Source organism: Rattus norvegicus, chromosome 3 (genome assembly GCF_036323735.1).
Source record: "Rattus norvegicus strain BN/NHsdMcwi chromosome 3, GRCr8, whole genome shotgun sequence".
In the NCBI taxonomy this organism is placed as follows: domain Eukaryota; kingdom Metazoa; phylum Chordata; class Mammalia; order Rodentia; family Muridae; genus Rattus; species Rattus norvegicus.
In genome coordinates, this window is record NC_086021.1 from 145,391,158 (window position 1) to 145,407,855 (window position 16,698).

The 16,698-nt window shown below is 38.2% G+C and overlaps 1 long non-coding RNA gene across 3 annotated transcripts in view; it reads right to left on the reverse strand.

The window, feature by feature from the left end:
• LOC102547911 (uncharacterized) overlaps window positions 1–16,698 on the reverse strand; it is a 46,945-nt gene that overhangs the window by 17,023 nt on the left and 13,224 nt on the right. For all 3 annotated transcript variants that reach the window (XR_591702.4, XR_005502495.2, XR_010065402.1), the window contains exons 4-6: window positions 11,854–12,039; window positions 8,138–8,221; window positions 7,698–7,761 (exon numbers count right to left, since the gene is read on the reverse strand). This is a non-coding gene — a long non-coding RNA (uncharacterized LOC102547911). The remainder of the gene's footprint in view (window positions 1–7,697; window positions 7,762–8,137; window positions 8,222–11,853; window positions 12,040–16,698) is intronic.

Below are 16,698 nucleotides of genomic sequence, written 5' to 3' on the forward strand. Positions count from 1 at the left end.
ATCTGCCATCTTGGTCTAGTTTTAAGTGAAAGGCAGATTGTGCGTGTAAGTGCATGTGTCTCTGAGTTGGTGTGCATTTGTGTAGTATAGATGCATATGATGGTGTGTATGTGTACTTTAAGGGGCAAGAGGAGGGCACTGGGAACCCTGCTTTATCTCTCTTTGCTTTATTCCTTTAAGACAACATCTTCCACTTAACCTGGCACTGTGCTAAGATAAGAAAGCCTCAGCAGTCCCTCCTGTCTCTACTCCTGTGGCTACAGGTGGGAAGGTGACAGTAACCTACTTCTTGCATTGATTCTTGTATCCAACCCTGATGCTTACACAGAAAGTACTCTCATCCACTGAGCTACCTCTCCAGCCTCCCGAGATATTCTGTTGTCCTGTTAAGTAGAGTAAGTACATTTGTGTTAAATTAGGATTATCTACACAACTTGAATTGAAATACCAATGCAAGAAGCACTATGGTATGAGACAGGAAAAGGGGGTAGAAACTTAAGCACTAGGAGGTCATCATTACTGATGGCAGGGCATAATTTAGCTTATAGTCACTAAGATAATCTCTGACTTGTATCATGGCTCCCAACTAGTAAGAAAATGGAGCATTATTCTTTAATTCTTGTTCGACATTGATGAGAAGGTTGTCCTAGGTAGGGTTTCCATTGCTGTGAAGAGAAACCATGACCAATGCAAGTCTTATAAAGGACATTTAATTGGGGCTATCTTGTAGGTTCAGAAGTTCAGTCCATTATCATCATGGCAGGAATCATGGCAGCAAGCCAGCAGGCATAGCACCTGAGAAGCTGAGAGTTCTACCTCTTCATCTTAAGGCCACTAGGAGAAGACTGGCTCCCATGTGGTTAGGAAGAGGGTCTCATTACCCATTCCCACAGTGAAATACTTTCTCCCCCAAGGCTCCACTTACTCCAATGAGGCCACACCTCCTAATAGTGCCACTCCCTGGGCCAAACATATCTAAACTACCACAGAGGTCATCTATGGATTGCTCACTCTCTGCCCTTGTGACAGATGAAAACTGGGTTCATTCTCTCCACCAATGCATGTGTACAATCAGAAACATGGGTGCTAGACCAAGAACTCTTTTGATATAGGGACCGTAAAAGTTGAGAAGGAATATATAGGGCTCTCACCATCTTTGCTCTGAGCTTCATGAAGTTCAAGATCACAAAAGCATCAGTTTACTGTTACAGACCACAGTGAGAAGACACTAGCATCTGTACATGTTTCAATGATGTATTGGTTGATGCTGACTGAGCAGTGGTATAAATGAGAGTATGACACACATGTTATTGCATTTGTGATAAAGCAATTGATGAAAATTGCTGTATGCACTAGATGCCATCTAGAAGTTTCATGACATTAATGAGTCCATGTCATGTGCTAAATTCTCAAGCATAATGTATTTGGAAGATTTGAGAATTTGGCATAGTGTAGAGCACTAATCACAAACATGGATTCTAGTCTCACTCTCTAATTGTCATAGAGACTGGCAGCCCTCATACACTTCTCCCTATCAAATGGATTTTCCAGTTATTTCTCTAATGATAAAGAATTTCCTATAAAATGGGTTGATATCCAAAAGAGAAGTATGTCTGGGCTCCTTTCCTAAATATAGTAATGTCAAATGTGCTTATTTTACAATGGAGAGATCCCACAGTTCAAGTATTGCATGTGCATGCCATTCTTTGAATATAATCTTTCTATTCTTAACTGTATTTAATGAATGTGTTTGAGTGCCCATGTTTCAGCAGTTCTAGATGTTCATAATAAATCTTTGAGTGAACACATGTCAGCCCTTTTTGGCTTATAGTTTATCTAGGAGAATAATTCCACTCAAGAAATGAAATAAACAAGAAATCAATACAGTGCATTTAGAGCCTCATACGTGCTAAACAAGAATCGCACCACTGATACATAATCCCAGCCTCCAACATGGCATAGTAGAGCACATCATGAATGAACTCAGGTCAGGACAAGGAGATAATGGCTGCAACTGGCAGTAAGTGACAATTTTATAGAATGGGTTTGAATGGCAGCTTCAAAAAGGCAACACCTGAGAAGTTAAAACAGGCTCCTCACGCAATATTCTGTTCCTCACTGATTGGAACACACACACACACACACACACACACACACACACACACACACACACACACACACAGAGAGAGAGAGAGAGAGAGAGAGAGAGAGAGAGACAGAGACAGAGACAGAGACAGAGAGACAGAGACAGACAGAAAAAGATAGAGAGGTACTTTATTTTGTGACATGCCTCATTTTTCAAAGTAAATGTCAACCACAAACCCCACAGCACCCCCCCACACACACAGTCTTGTGAGTACACTAAGCTCATTGCTCTCTGTTTCCTTTCACACAGAATAATTTTGACTTTTTATGACTTTCTTCCGGCTCCTTCTAACATATGTATCATTTCTCAGAAGCAAAACCAGGCCCCAAACACTGTCGCTCTTGTTTCTTGTCATGTATTGACTGTTTCGATGTGATGTGCTGCTTTGGATATTGGTTAGTGTTTTCAGTGTCTTCTTCTTGGAACAGAATTTTTTTCTTCACTGCCTATTCTCTTCTGTTATCTCCCAATAGAAAAAGACAAATGCAAGCAGTGTGTGTGGTGAAGAACAGTCATTATATTTCATATGCTTTATTTATCTGATTCTATATGCTTCAACACATAAGAACAAATAACCAATGACCCACTCATGATTTCTTTACTATCTCTTCAAAGAAAGATTTCTGAAACATAATCACAGCTTGTTCTCATTCTTACTGGGGAGGGCAGACTCTAATGAGTCTATGCAATGCAAAATTAAGATTTTTTTTCTAGAATCCAGACCATGGAATGACTTCTGCCTAATCTTGCTCTCCAATTGTGATGAGATACAGCAGATCTCAGTCCTTTCTTGTGGAATGTCTGCCCAGACTATAGTTTTATTCATTTTTGTATTTATCTACTCTCATCTTCAATAGATAGGCTGTACATTGATTAAAAACAATACAATGTTTATTGTTCAAGAAATAAACAAACACGGAGAAATATTCGCACAGTGGATAACAAGAGTTATTTTGCCTATGAAGACCTTTCCTTTCAATTTTTCAAATGTATCTGTAACTAGGAACAAGTTTTACTGCACTTGTAACTCCTAAGGGTACAATTTTATGCCTTAAGATGTAAAACATGTTACTTCTAGGATTCAGAAGAAATGTGTTAGAGATAGGTGTTTGCAAAAAAAAATGCATCTATGTCAGAACTGAAGAAGTCAAATCCTCTTTGCAATGTATAAAAATGGCTCGTTCACAGGAATTTTAACTTATCTAGAAATAATGCTTCTAACAGATAATTTTCAACTGGTATATTGTCATTTTAAAAACTAGATTTTTTGTTTTAGATTGAAATCAAATTGATAACCGAATGAGGAGATGAGATTACTAATAACACCCAACAATTTAGCATGCTTTACAACCCAATACTTAATTTATTCCGTCAAGTGATCAAAATGTGTAATTCTGAAAATTTTCTTTCTTGTTTGCCATCTAATTTTTCTGCGATTATTGGCATCTGACTTGCTGGATTTAGGGATTTTGCCAGGACAAAGTGGTAGAGTTAAACCAGTGAGGAGTCTCAAGCCACATGAACAATAGACAATCAGGCAAGCATTGCTACACAGTCATTCCTGTTGACAGAAAGATGGGTCCAGATTATGGGATGGCAGTATGTTAGATATCCCATCTTCTTCCTATTAACTTCTACAACAGTGGGAAGGATTAACAAGGAAAGCAAGAAAGTGCTTCCCTTTTTAAAGGAAGACCCAACAAATGCATTAACAACCTTTTTCCTGTTAGTATCCAGCAAAATCCAGAAGGAGCTATGAAAGGCCTGTATGCCAATTAAAACTACCCAAGGTTGATAGTTATAGATACATCAACTTTGGGGATCTATATTTTTGTCAATGTATTTAGGAAACCTCAACTCGTTTCATGGACATTAGTTATGTCATAGTGACATTTTGTGCACTAAACTGTATTGGCCAGACAAATAATGACTAAGCTTTATTTGTTTAATTTTAAAAATCAGAAGGGCTCCTAGATTTATCATCTGTGTCTGAGTCTCCAGACCTTTCAATGCAAACACTATAGCAGTTTCTCCTTAAATACCAAGAAATATTAAATGCTAAGATTATAGAAAATACAGTGGTAATTATTACTTCAGTCAAAATGTTTCCCTTAGTATGGCTGGGCCTGCTGCTTATGTTTTAGACATGACTATTTTAGTAAATAAAATTTATGCCATTAAATAATTTAGGGAGGTAAAGTTTCTCTATATTTCTCCTGTTGGTAAACTGATAAGTGTAAAATCTGGTTAATTCTTAATTTCCCCCATAGCTTGTCATTCTTTATCTGAAAAATGAGAGAAAGGAACACTTTGATTTTATTTCTAACACAGTAATCAAACAAAAGGAAAATTAATAGGTTCTTGTACAAAGGGTTTGTAACAGTATAATGTGCCTTTGTTAGCAGAGCTTGGTAGAAGGGGAAGACAGTGGAGTAGCCAGATGCTTGGGTCAGGTGCCTGATCCATTGCATGGCTTACAGTTTATGCATCCCCTGGCCAGGTGTCTTCTGGATAACAATGAGAGTAAAATCTACTCTTATCCCACAAGTGTGAGAATCAGATTAAAGAAATGAATGAGATCATGTACTGTAATTCAATGACTTAACTGTTCAAGTCATTTTATTTGTTGTTACTGTTGCTATTGTCGTTGTTGAGAAACAAAGTAGAGAAAGCACTCTGGATTTAGAGTTTAGAAGACAGCTAACATCCATTAAAGGAAGATACAGAAACAAGTAAGTCTGCTAAATGGAAGTAGGACTGTACGGGATCATTTCTCTAACTTTCCCTAAGAATTTCTCCTTCCTGGTTCTTTTAAAACCCTTTCTTTAATTATTGGATTATACTGATGTAGTGATCAAATAATTAATCAAATTGCATTCACATACTGATTAAATGTTTTTACTTTTTATTGGGTTAATGGTTTTGTCTGCATTTATTTACCGTGTTTGTAAAATACGTAATTTAATAACATGTCAAGCCACACAGAGTGCTGTTTGTTGCTACTTGAATACAACATGATGCAAATAATTTAGAAATGGGAAAATGTTTAGTGCAAATTAAATATACTTTTTATTGACTAGTTATTCTACTAGGATTGAATGTATTCTCAGAAATATATATGTGTATACATATATACATAATTTATATGTAAGTGTGTACATTATATGTGCATATTATAATATATACATACATGTGATGTGTATATTATATGTATATGTGTATGTATATGCATATTGCTGTCTGTAAGCAGGTAAAAGAGAAGGCTAGAGTCTGTGATTAGGCAGTGGAAAGGAAGGGAGGCTGAGAGTTTTAGAGTAAGGACCGAGAGAGACAGAGTGAGGTGGAGATGAGGGGACAGGATGGAACCTATAGGAGAGGAAGATGGACTGGGTCCACATGGCTTGAAATAGCCATAGGTAGCTATGGATGTCATAGAAGGACAATAGAGTAATGTAGGGTGCATTTGCCCCATTCAAGTGTGCGGCTTCTGTTTATATCAATTGAGTTTTGAGTTCTTTGAGTGGGGGCATTTTGTGGGTTGAGAATTTACTGTTATATATCTGACAGATAAATTATAAACTTCTAGAATTTTCTTTTTCTTTTCATTTTTCCCCATGAAGGAACAAATAAGTGGTTTTCTTTATTCTGTTTGTATGCATTTACATTATAAAGATATATGCTCAAGTAAGAAAAGTCTGCATCTTCTTAAATATTTTCACCAACATGGTGACCCTTGTGGAGGTGTCTTTTGAAGACTTTTTCACAAATCTGAAATATTTCAATCTTTTTTTGGGAGGGATTTTTTTTCTTTTTTTTTCTTTTTTATTTTTTTCTGGAGCTGGGGACCGAACCCAGGGCCTTGCGCTTGCTAGGCAAGTGCTCTACCACTGAGCTAAATCCCCAACCCCTGGAGGGATTTTTTAAAATTACGTTTCAGATGTTATTCCCTTTCCCAATTTCCTGTCCATAAGTCCCTTATCCCCTCCCCCCTCCTTCTTCTATAAGGTTGTTCCCCTCCCTATCCACTCCCTTTTCATTTTATTGTTTATTTTATTTATTCACATTTCAAGTGTTATGCACTTCCCAGTTTCCCCTCCTCCCTTTCCCCTGCCTCTATGAGGGTGCTCCCTCATGGGCTCTCCCACTCCTGCCTCAGTCTCCTAGCATTCTCCTATCCTGGGCTATCAAGCCTCTGTTGGACCAAGGGGTTTCCCTCCCAGTGATGCCAGATAAGGCCATCCTCTGATACATATCCAGCTGGAGCCATGGCTGTCCCTTGTGTACTCTGGTTGGTGGTTTAGTCCCTGGGAGCTTCGGGGACTCTGGTTGGTTGATATTGCTGTTAGTTTTCTTTATACAGAGCTGGGGTTTAGAGCAAGTCCTGGTAGACTAGCCTCAGGGGATGAATGACTGGGAATGCAAGGGATTAGGCAGCAAGTAAACCTCAGGGAAATTGGGCGGACCACAACTTGGGGATAGCTATGGAAACAGGGAGACTGCTGCAGCCAGAGAGTAGCTGATGATAGCTTAGATTGTGTTTTAATAATTACATTATATATATATATATATATATATGTGTGTGTGTGTGTGTGTGTGTGTGTGTGTGTGTGTGTGTGTGTGTGTGTGTGTTATACAAGAATGCATCCTTATTCTCAATGGCAAAAGCCGAGAGTATGATCTAGCCTTTAATAGTTCTACAGAATAAATGAATTTTGACACTTTTCACATAACAGAAAGCTATGCAGGGATGATGTTACCAAGGAGCTGGCTGGGTTCTTCTGCTCTATCAGAGAGGGTGCTCTCTGAGCTCTGACCTTGGGCAGGTTTTTCATACTTTGGCATTTGACAACCTGAGTGCTGGCAGGTGATATGATCGATAGTTCTTCACGTGGCACCTCTAGTGTTGGTCAAAGAAGTCAAGACTCTTTGCCTGCTGCTTCCAGTCAGACTTTTGTATTGATCTTTCTTAGCCCTTGATGGCAGCCAGTGCTACAGCTCATAAGCTTTGATATCTAAAACCCTTGGTTCTCTAGACCTGGAAGCTCTCTGGAAGTCCTCCAGTGATCAACACATACCATTTCCCTTCTCAGCCTCCTTCCATCATCCTCTGTTCTTCAACCTCTGTCCTTCTACAACATCACTCCCCTTGTTCTTTCCCTGTTGATTCTCTTGAACTGTGCAACTGTCTCTTTGTCACCCACTAAGAAGTTGGCCACCATGCTGTTTTTGCAGCTCAGCTTTCTGAGTTCTCAGCTGTGCTTCTCTTTCACATGTCCAGAGCTGGCTGCCCTGTTGCTTTTGTAGTTTAGCTTCTAAACTGCTTGGCTGCCATGAACACTGCTATCCTGTTGCCTCTTCCATTACATTTGCCCTGTTTCCTCTGCTGCTTCTTGCTGCACATTACCACCAGGTAAAAGTGTACAAGAAAAGCCTTCTCTTAGACTTACTGTTGCCACACCACAGGAGGAGGTATGGTCAGTTGTCCCAAATCAAGCCTAAATAGTATACTTTTATATCAAGAGAAGGGGTGTTTGCACAAATGGTAGAATACCTGGTAGGCAAGCAAAGATTTTTCTCACACCAGTCTTCAGACTGTCATTCGAGTCTGCTAGACCCTAGAGGAAATAATTGGAATGTGATTACTTTTAACCAAGGTTTGCGACAGCAAATTGTCTGATACAAATTGTTTTGAATGGCACTATCTAAGGCTGGAATTTTCAGGAGCTGAAACAGCAGTGAACCTTGTACAGTTTTCTCAAGGTGTCTGTGGTGTGATGAAAGCATGAAGGTAATCCAGCTGGTTACTTATGGCATCCAGACCAGAAAGGCAGGTACAACAGCATCCAAGAAGGGTGACAAATTGCCCTATCCCTGAACATATTTGCTTTGGACAAGAAAATAAAAGAAGGTGAAGTGTGTCAATAAGAACCCAAAGAACTTAGTATTAACACTAGTGATTTGAAGCAAATCTTAATAATGTTTAATTCTTACCTGCTATTCACAGAAAATGGATTTGCTTCATCTGTCTTGATAAGATGAAATTAACTACAGATGTAAACAGCATTGGTGAATGACCTAAGTGAATTGAGCATAAGTAGTTAAGTTCACATGAATACCCTATATTCTTAGTTTAATAATCTTTAGTATCAACAAAAGGTGTAAGCCCCTATGTAAATGCTGATTACTATATCCATACGTCACAACAGAGCACATATGAATTTCTTCAGACTGAGAATCTTGCAAAAAGTGGTGGGCTGATTCAAGGGCAACTGTACAGTCAGGGCTGGTAGTTTAGGCTTACAACCCTAGCTACTGGAGAAACAGGATGATTGGAAGGCCTGTAAAAATAAAACTTAGCATGACCCATTCTCAAAATAAAAAGGAAAAAAATAAACTATTGATACAGTTTAGTGGTAGAGTTCTTGCCTACCACGTTGTTGGTCCTCTGTTCAAGTTCTAGTAAACCTGCCCAGCCCCCAAAAAGATAGATCATTTATTCCCTGTGATAGGTGTTTGATGTGAACATGTCAAAATAGAAATAATGTCTCTGTTACTTAGGTTGGAGCAGATGAGCTCGTTGACTCCAGTCTTGGAGACAAGATCTACAAAAGAAAATCCTCTTGGACAAACGGATCTTGGCTACCAGCAAATGAAAATGGATGAAGGCATTACACTGCCCTGTAATCCTAGCACTGAACTTCAGCCCAATCTGGAGATGGAGCCAGAATAGAGACGCTGCTGCACCTTTCCTGGAGTCACTGCCAGGACTGCACACACTGCCCTTGTCCCTTCTTGCTATATAGACTTAGCACCGCATGACAAGATGAGGATGTTACTCAGCAAATTCCACTTGGAGCTCGACATTATCACTAGTTCTAAGCTGGGTGAAGTGTCCACTGATGTGATCCATGAAACTTCTAGAAGAGATAGCTCTTAAGTAGCCTAGAGTCTCTTTCTTTCACTTATGATTTTCCTGAAAAGATTGAATGGTTTGATAGGTTGATTTGTGCATCAGAAAAAAAATTCTAAGAAACTGAAAAATAGTTTGTGCTGACAGGTAATTTTACAAAGATCCATTTTAATCCAAAGATATGAGAGATATTCTTTGGCGAACAGCAGCTAATGCCAAATTCTCTGTTAAAACCCCAAAACTAATTCTTTAAATTACATGAATCCTTAGAGACCATTTCCCCAGTACCATCATTTTATATAAAAAATAAAAATTAATAATTATCCTCCTTCCCTTCCTGCCTCCTTCTCTCCCTCTCTCCTCTCTCTTCTCTCCCTCCCCCTTTCCTTTCCTTTCCTTTCCTTTCCTTTCCTTCATCTACATTTTATTCATTGTCGTTTTTATTGTTCTTGAAATTTATGGGCTATGACACATGTATGCAACATATGATAATCAAATCAGTGTAACTAGCATCTCCTTAAATATTTCTCTTCTAGCTTTACGTTGTCTTTAGTATTTTCTATCTTGTTCTCTCTATATATTTTGGTCGTCTCAATCTGTGTAGCCAAATGCACATAGAGAGTGCAGAGATAGAATATGGAAGCTAGACACAGCGTTCTACTATCATGTTTTTAATCAGTGTCTTTCTTAATTCATTCTCTCCCCACTTAGCTTATCATCTCATATTTATAACTTGGACACTTTTAACATGGTTTTATCTTTAAGAGACATAAATGTCTCTGTAGTTAGTGGTTTTGGCTTTTCAGTCTTAAAAAGAAACAATCCTGAAAGTTCCCAAATCAACAGAAGATGTCTGAGTTTCAAAAGTGTTCTCATTTTCAAATGGCAGATTTGGCAGCCCGACTCCTTTTACGTCAGAAAGTATGTTCTAACAATAGATTTTAATGAGAGTAGATTCCATTAGATGTGATAGAGACCACAGTTTTGATAAAATTAAGAAATCGACACTAAACTTAGAATATCTTTTCATATTATATCATTGTTAAACTAATAGCAGTAAGTTTATTAACTTTCATTAAGTTTTACTTTTAGAAAACATTCACTGACAAGACTGTAAACAGGGCCCCGTTTTGCAATTTATAAATATTGCATGATGGCAAAAAGTGGAAGTAGAAATAAATTTAATTTAAAGGTACAGCTAAAACATGCTATGGTATTGCCTTGAACGTGAGTCTGTGTGTGTCAAATATCAAAGTAGCTTGCTCTGTTCCACAAAGCACACACAAGGAAGTCCTCTGCATTTTTTTTTTAAAAAAACTGATTTGAGGTGAAATGAAATCTGAATCTGGCTGTCTACATTTTTATGCTGTCTCCATCTGATGAGTTTGCAAATATCCAGTAAAAAGATCAGCGTGTGATTCTATTCCTATAGCTTTGGGGCATCAAACCCACATGCCCTGTAATAGCTTGACCTACATGAATGGAGGGGTGGTTTTAATTCTTTCCAAAGCTATAGTTTGTGCAGCTGTGGACACTCCTTCAATAGTTTAAGACAAGGAACTGAGTGTATTTAAAATAACATCAAATTCCTATTCACTTTGTCAAACAAATGCGACTGTTTTCCCATGTGCTATATGAAGCGGTATGAAATGTCTCTTGATATGCTAAAATAATTGACATTTGAACGATGTTTCTTGATTTATCATGTTTTATTTTATGAAATATTTCAATGAACTTTATGAAATTTTAAGAGTCAGGAGTCTGGAGTGACGGTCCAGCCATAAAGTACGTTTAACCCTGGGGCAGGAGAGACTAGCTTAGTGGTTGGGAGCATTGACTTCTCTTCCAGAAGACTCAGGTTCAATTACCACAAGGCAGCTTGAAACTGTCTGTAACTCCCGGATACAACCTCTTCATGCAGACATACATGCATGTATATGTATGTGTATATATATGTGTGTGTGTGTGTGTGTGTGTGTGTGTGTGTGTATGTATGATTAAAAAAAAGAACCGTCTTGTAGTTGGCCTAGGTTTGATTACCATCACCTATATCAGGCAGCTCAAAACTGCTATATCTGCAGTTCAGGAAGACCCAGTAACCTCTTTTGATCTCCTCAGGAACTTTCACACATATAGTTCCCATACATATCAATCATATACCCATACATGTAAAATGCTAATATTTTTAGATGTTAATAGTGAGAAATTAATATTTTTTTTACTCATTTTTAGAGATGAACTAGTTAAGAGTATATATCAAACCACTTGTAACTAGAAAATAAATGCTTGAAGGGTGGCAGTTTTAAAGATTACTGCTCCATGTAATTCAGTTTTAGAATTTCTAGTCTGACCTGTCTCTGGTAGCACTTGAGAATTTGAGCATGAAATCTTTACTTGGAACAGAGCCCTTCAACACAGCTCAGTCATGTAAATAAGTGCCAGTAACATTTCTACAGAAAATGTTCTTAACTTTGGGGACTAAGAAAGATTGCATTTTATGGTTATGGAAAGATTTTCAAATAAGTTCCTAAGTAAAGTAGTGCAAATAAAACAGATTACAGGAACTAGTGAAACTTTCATATGGATTATTATTTAGGAAACCCAGTCAGTCCTGTACTATACCTTTCTACCTGTCTTATTTTTCTACAGAAAGAGGCATTTTGATAAAACAAGATAGAATTTTTGCCCGGCCAGAGTTCACCACGGTCTTTTATACTATACAGACTTACTGGCTTTAAGAACTTATTTTTCAAATTCCTTTAGCTGATAGTTTTGTCTCATTCTTAGCTGCAGATACCTGATTTGCTCATCCAGGAGGTAGGATGTAATTGTCAGGCGCATTCTTTCCATTGGCTCACTCTTCAACCTCTGACTGAGAGACAAAGTGTTTGAACAGCTCAGCTCCATGGATCACCTTTGAGCATGCATTCTGCAGTTGTCCAGAGCTAGCTCTAAGGACTCAGTCCCAGTCATCCAAAGTACCCTACATGATTGAAAACAGCCATGCTATTTATTGGGGTTGGTTGATTCATTTGTTTGTTGTTTGTTTTTTTTTTCTTGCCAGTCATTCTGTTCTCTGTTGCTCTACCCACGTTCTCTAAATCACTTCTAAAACCATTTACTCTTGAATCTGTATTTCAGGTTATACTTCCAAAACTATATCTGGGGAAATTCCAAAGAATCTGGTATAGAAACACTCAGAAAACTGATTGCTCTCCCTAAGAAGAACTAACAAAGCCCTTCCCCCTCCCTAGGGGCAAGTCTTCAAATTGGGGTATATTTTCTCCAGCTTGTGTGTATTTGTTTTTAGCATCTCATCGCCATGGAAAATGTCCCAGAGTGTATAGAATTATATGTATCCCCTTTCTGTTATAAGTAATGAGCACTTGCTTAGGTCCCAAGCTAGCTACACTCAGCAGACAGCCAAAGTCTGGATCACACAGCAGCTCTGATGAATGCAGATCAATCTGGAAGGCAAAATGGTAGAAGGAGAATGGTCGGCTGACATGCGGCATTTCAGCTAATTGGCTCTAATAGAAACATTCATTTTCTTTACATTTTTTCTTTCACTCTAAACCACTTAAGGATAAGTTTACTGTAGTTTTTAAAATATTACAATGCTGTTTTCCTCTATGAAAAGGAAAAAATGTTGATACTTGCTTAAAATAGAGCTTTCTGAATTCCAGTTTGAGACTGCTAAATCAGAATTTCTGGGATACAGAAATTCTCATGACTCAGTTCCTCAAATGAGTTGTGGGTTTTTTTTCCTCTCCTGCTTCTCTTACTCTGCTCTTCATAGATTCTTTTTTAACTTTTCCTTTCTTCTAATCTCATAGATAAGTCAAATCAGATTGTCCATTCTTTTAACAATCTAAAGGAAACATATTTGCATGTCCACCCTTTAGAACTCTATTTACTTAAGCCCACGCTTAGCAGAAAATAATAAGCTTAATAAGATGCCCGGATTCCTATAATAAAAATGAAACAATAAAAGCATAGAAATATGAGGAAGAAATTACACCCATTAAATGCATCAAGCCATCAAGCCCGATGAGTGATAGGATAGCTGCCTATTCAAGTTGGAAATTTTACACATGATCGAAGCTTTATTTAGTCTACTGGAATGCGCTTCCTGAATTTGGCTTCTAGCTAAGCCAGAGTACAATAGCAAGTATTATGTGATCGGACTGACCTCTTCCCATCTCTAAGTCATTGTGATTCTGGCTTACTCTGCCTCTTTTTCCCAGGTAGCCATCACCACACTGTTCTCTCTCTGGTTTAGATATTGATTCAGGCTGCTCTAGGAGCCTGGTTGACTATAAATACCACAGGTTTCTCTTCAGCTTCTCTAAACCCTTGTAAATTCATTGATTACAATCAATTCTCTCTTGTGTTTAAGAGGTACAAACTCAATGATTTGGGAAAATAAAAGTCATAGAAAATGTCACTAGTAGGCAAGATTTATAGCAATCTCACTGCTAGGTAATGGCATAGGTGAACTAAGACTATGATCTGTGTAGTAGCATAGTAAACATAATCTCCAGATGGTTTTGTAAGAAGAATGTAACAGTTTCCTAGAAGAAAAAGCAACGCGATCCAAAATACCATGTATTCCCTTAACCTTTATTCAGGCATATAAAAGTGGGGCTATGGATGGGCAGGTTAGTTATAATTTAGCTTCCAAATATCCTTAATTTAATCTTGTTTTGCTTTCAGGCATTGCTTACCCACTGAGTATAAACTATTAAGTGACATAAACAGAAAATCATTGAGAAAAATTCCCCAATACCATAACTGTCCTATTCCCATCAATTGACCTGGATTGACCTTGCAATCATTAGGTTGATATTCAAATATCAAAATGTTCAACATATTTGAACTGAGCAAAGCTACATTACTATTAGGAGATATGCATTCAGACAGGTTCTAAGGAAGCTGTAACAGCCCATTAAATTAGGAGTAGTCAGAGTGGTCCTCAAAGTAGTGTATCTACTGTAGCCCTACAGACGTTTTGGGTAACACTCAAGTCCTGCTTTTCACGAAATTTTCAAATATTTCAACAGATCTTGCCTTTCAAAGCTTTCTCTTTAGACATTTTGTCTCCGAATCTCTCCCCACCTAACAGGGAAATTCCAGGGTCTTAACATCAATGGAAGAAATCCTGTGTTTTGCTCAAGTCAGCTCTCTATCTCTGTTTCTGTCTCTCTGTTCCTTTGTCTCTGTGTCTCTGCATCTCTGTCTCTCTTTCTCCTTCTCCCTGGCTCTCTCCTCTCTCTCTCCCTCCCTCCCTCTCTCTCTCTCTCTCTCTCTCTCTCTCTCTCTCTCTCTCTCTGCTTTTAATGTGTGCTAATTCTGGGCCACTGGCCTGATTCTGAATTCTAGGAAGTGTGCTATTATCAGATAATAATCTAGAATTCATACTAATCTACAAAAGACATTGTTTATAATAACTTACACCATATCTGAAGATCTAAAGCTTCCCCTGCCTTGGAACCAAGAGTGAGCACCATCAGTCAATTCCAAAGAGGACCATGGGATGCTGACTTAGAACTCAGCAAAACCTTAGAACTCAAGGGTATCATCTTTGCTGATGGTGTTTCTCAAAGTGTAGACCTTGTAGAGCTTACAAAGATGGGCTGAGCTGCCTTCCACTCATTTCCCAGTTATGGCCCTTGACCTGCTCTCTCTCTCTCTCTCTCTCTCTCTCTCTCTCTCTCTCTCTCTCTCTCTGTCTCTGTCTCTGTCTCTCTCTCTCTCTCTCTCTCTCTCTCTCTCTCTCTCTCTCTCTGTGTGTGTGTGTGTGTGTGCGCGCGCGCTCGCGCGCGCATGCACAAGCACATGTGTCTCCTCTCCTCTCCCTCCAAATTTCTCTACCTTCAAGAATAAAGGTATAATCTTATTTATTATGTCCCTAATATAAAGTAGGATGATTTGGTTTGCCACCATTATTTTTAGTGTGACCACTGATGACAAACTAAAGTCTCTCTAGCACACTCTAATGATAGAGGTTAGTTGCCTTTTCAGGTTGTTCTGAAGATGGCATGAATATATGTTTCTGTCCACATCGGACAACTTCCTAGTGCATGAAAATTCCTGAACTAAGTTCTACCTCTCTCGAATCAACACATTTTCTGTCTAGGACAAGAAAGACCAAGCAGGATATTTAGTCTCAGAAATTTATGTCACTAGAAGAAACAGCTCACCAAACAATAGATGTGCTGAAAGCTGATACAGTTGCCATTTTCTTTATGAGTGTTGATCAGCCAGGAAACTTAAAACGAGTTATTCATGAATATCAATTAAATCAAAGCAATTTAATTGATGATTGTTTTTTTAATTTCTGTAACGTAGAATGCTGAACCCAGAGATTTTCACATGCTAGACCAATGCTCTGCAGCTGAACTCTGTACTCAGTCTGAAACATCACTTGACATGATGTGGATGTTGGGACTCAAATCTGCATCTCCGATAAGAGTAGCCAGGGCTCTTAACTGTTGAGCTGCCTCTTCAGCCCTAGATGGGCTTTTATCCCCTAGCAATGTGCTCTCAAGAACAGTGGTAGCACTCCCCATGGGTTTATATTGCCTAGAATGTACAACAGCATACTCATCCTCTCACCTACTGAAGGACTTCTTAGCTGATCTCCATATGGGATGAATAAAACAAAAGCTACTATAAATACGTACCTGCAGGTTTCATAAGGGTATGTTTTCAATTCAGTTAAATAAATATAGATGAGAAAGTGTACTAGTAAGAAATTGTCCACCTATATCTTCCAAAAGTAGTCATAATTTTCATGAAACTTACCAATAAATATGAGATTCTACTGCTCCACAGAAATCGACATTGTCAGTTTTTAGAACTATCTATCTATTATTAATTAATATGTTTGTAGGTACGTGCATGTACATGTGAAGGTCAGAGGACTTGAGGAAATTCATTCTTTACTTTCATGATGTGGATTGGAAAAATCAAACTCAGGTCATAGGGCTTGATGGCAAATGCCTTTCAGCATGGCTCATTGTCAAATTTAGAAAGAAACTATGTCAACTCATTCAAGTAAATGTATCCTGTATCTCATCATTTGTACTTTTATTTCTCCATTTTTTTAAAGATTTATTCATTTATTATATATAAGTCCACTGCAGCTGTCTTCAGACACCAGAAGAAGGTTTCGGATCCCATTACAGATGGTTGTGAGCCACCATGTGGTTGCTGGGAATTGAACTCATGACCTCTGGAGGAGCAGTCGGGTGCTCTTAACCGCTGAGCCATCTCTCCAGCCCCTATTTCTCCATTTTATACTTTATTATAAACAGTCTACTGCATTTCATTTCTATAAAAAGTATTTTTGTAGAAATATAAGTGAAGGGCTTTTCTATAGATCATTTTCCAATATTGATTTCAGAAAATTAATTATTTTTGTTTGTTAGGATGCAATTTTTATTACTTTCACATTTTCTGTACCACATGCACACCAGACATTCAATACAAGTTTAGATTCATCGTTGGTCACCTCAGAGATATGCCCTTTGAAAGCTTTTCCTGTCTTGTCTTACACTGAACTTTTCAACTGAAAAGTGAACTTCATCTATGGAAACCAACAAGTTACCCTACCTGAAGCTTTGGAAGAATATTTGAA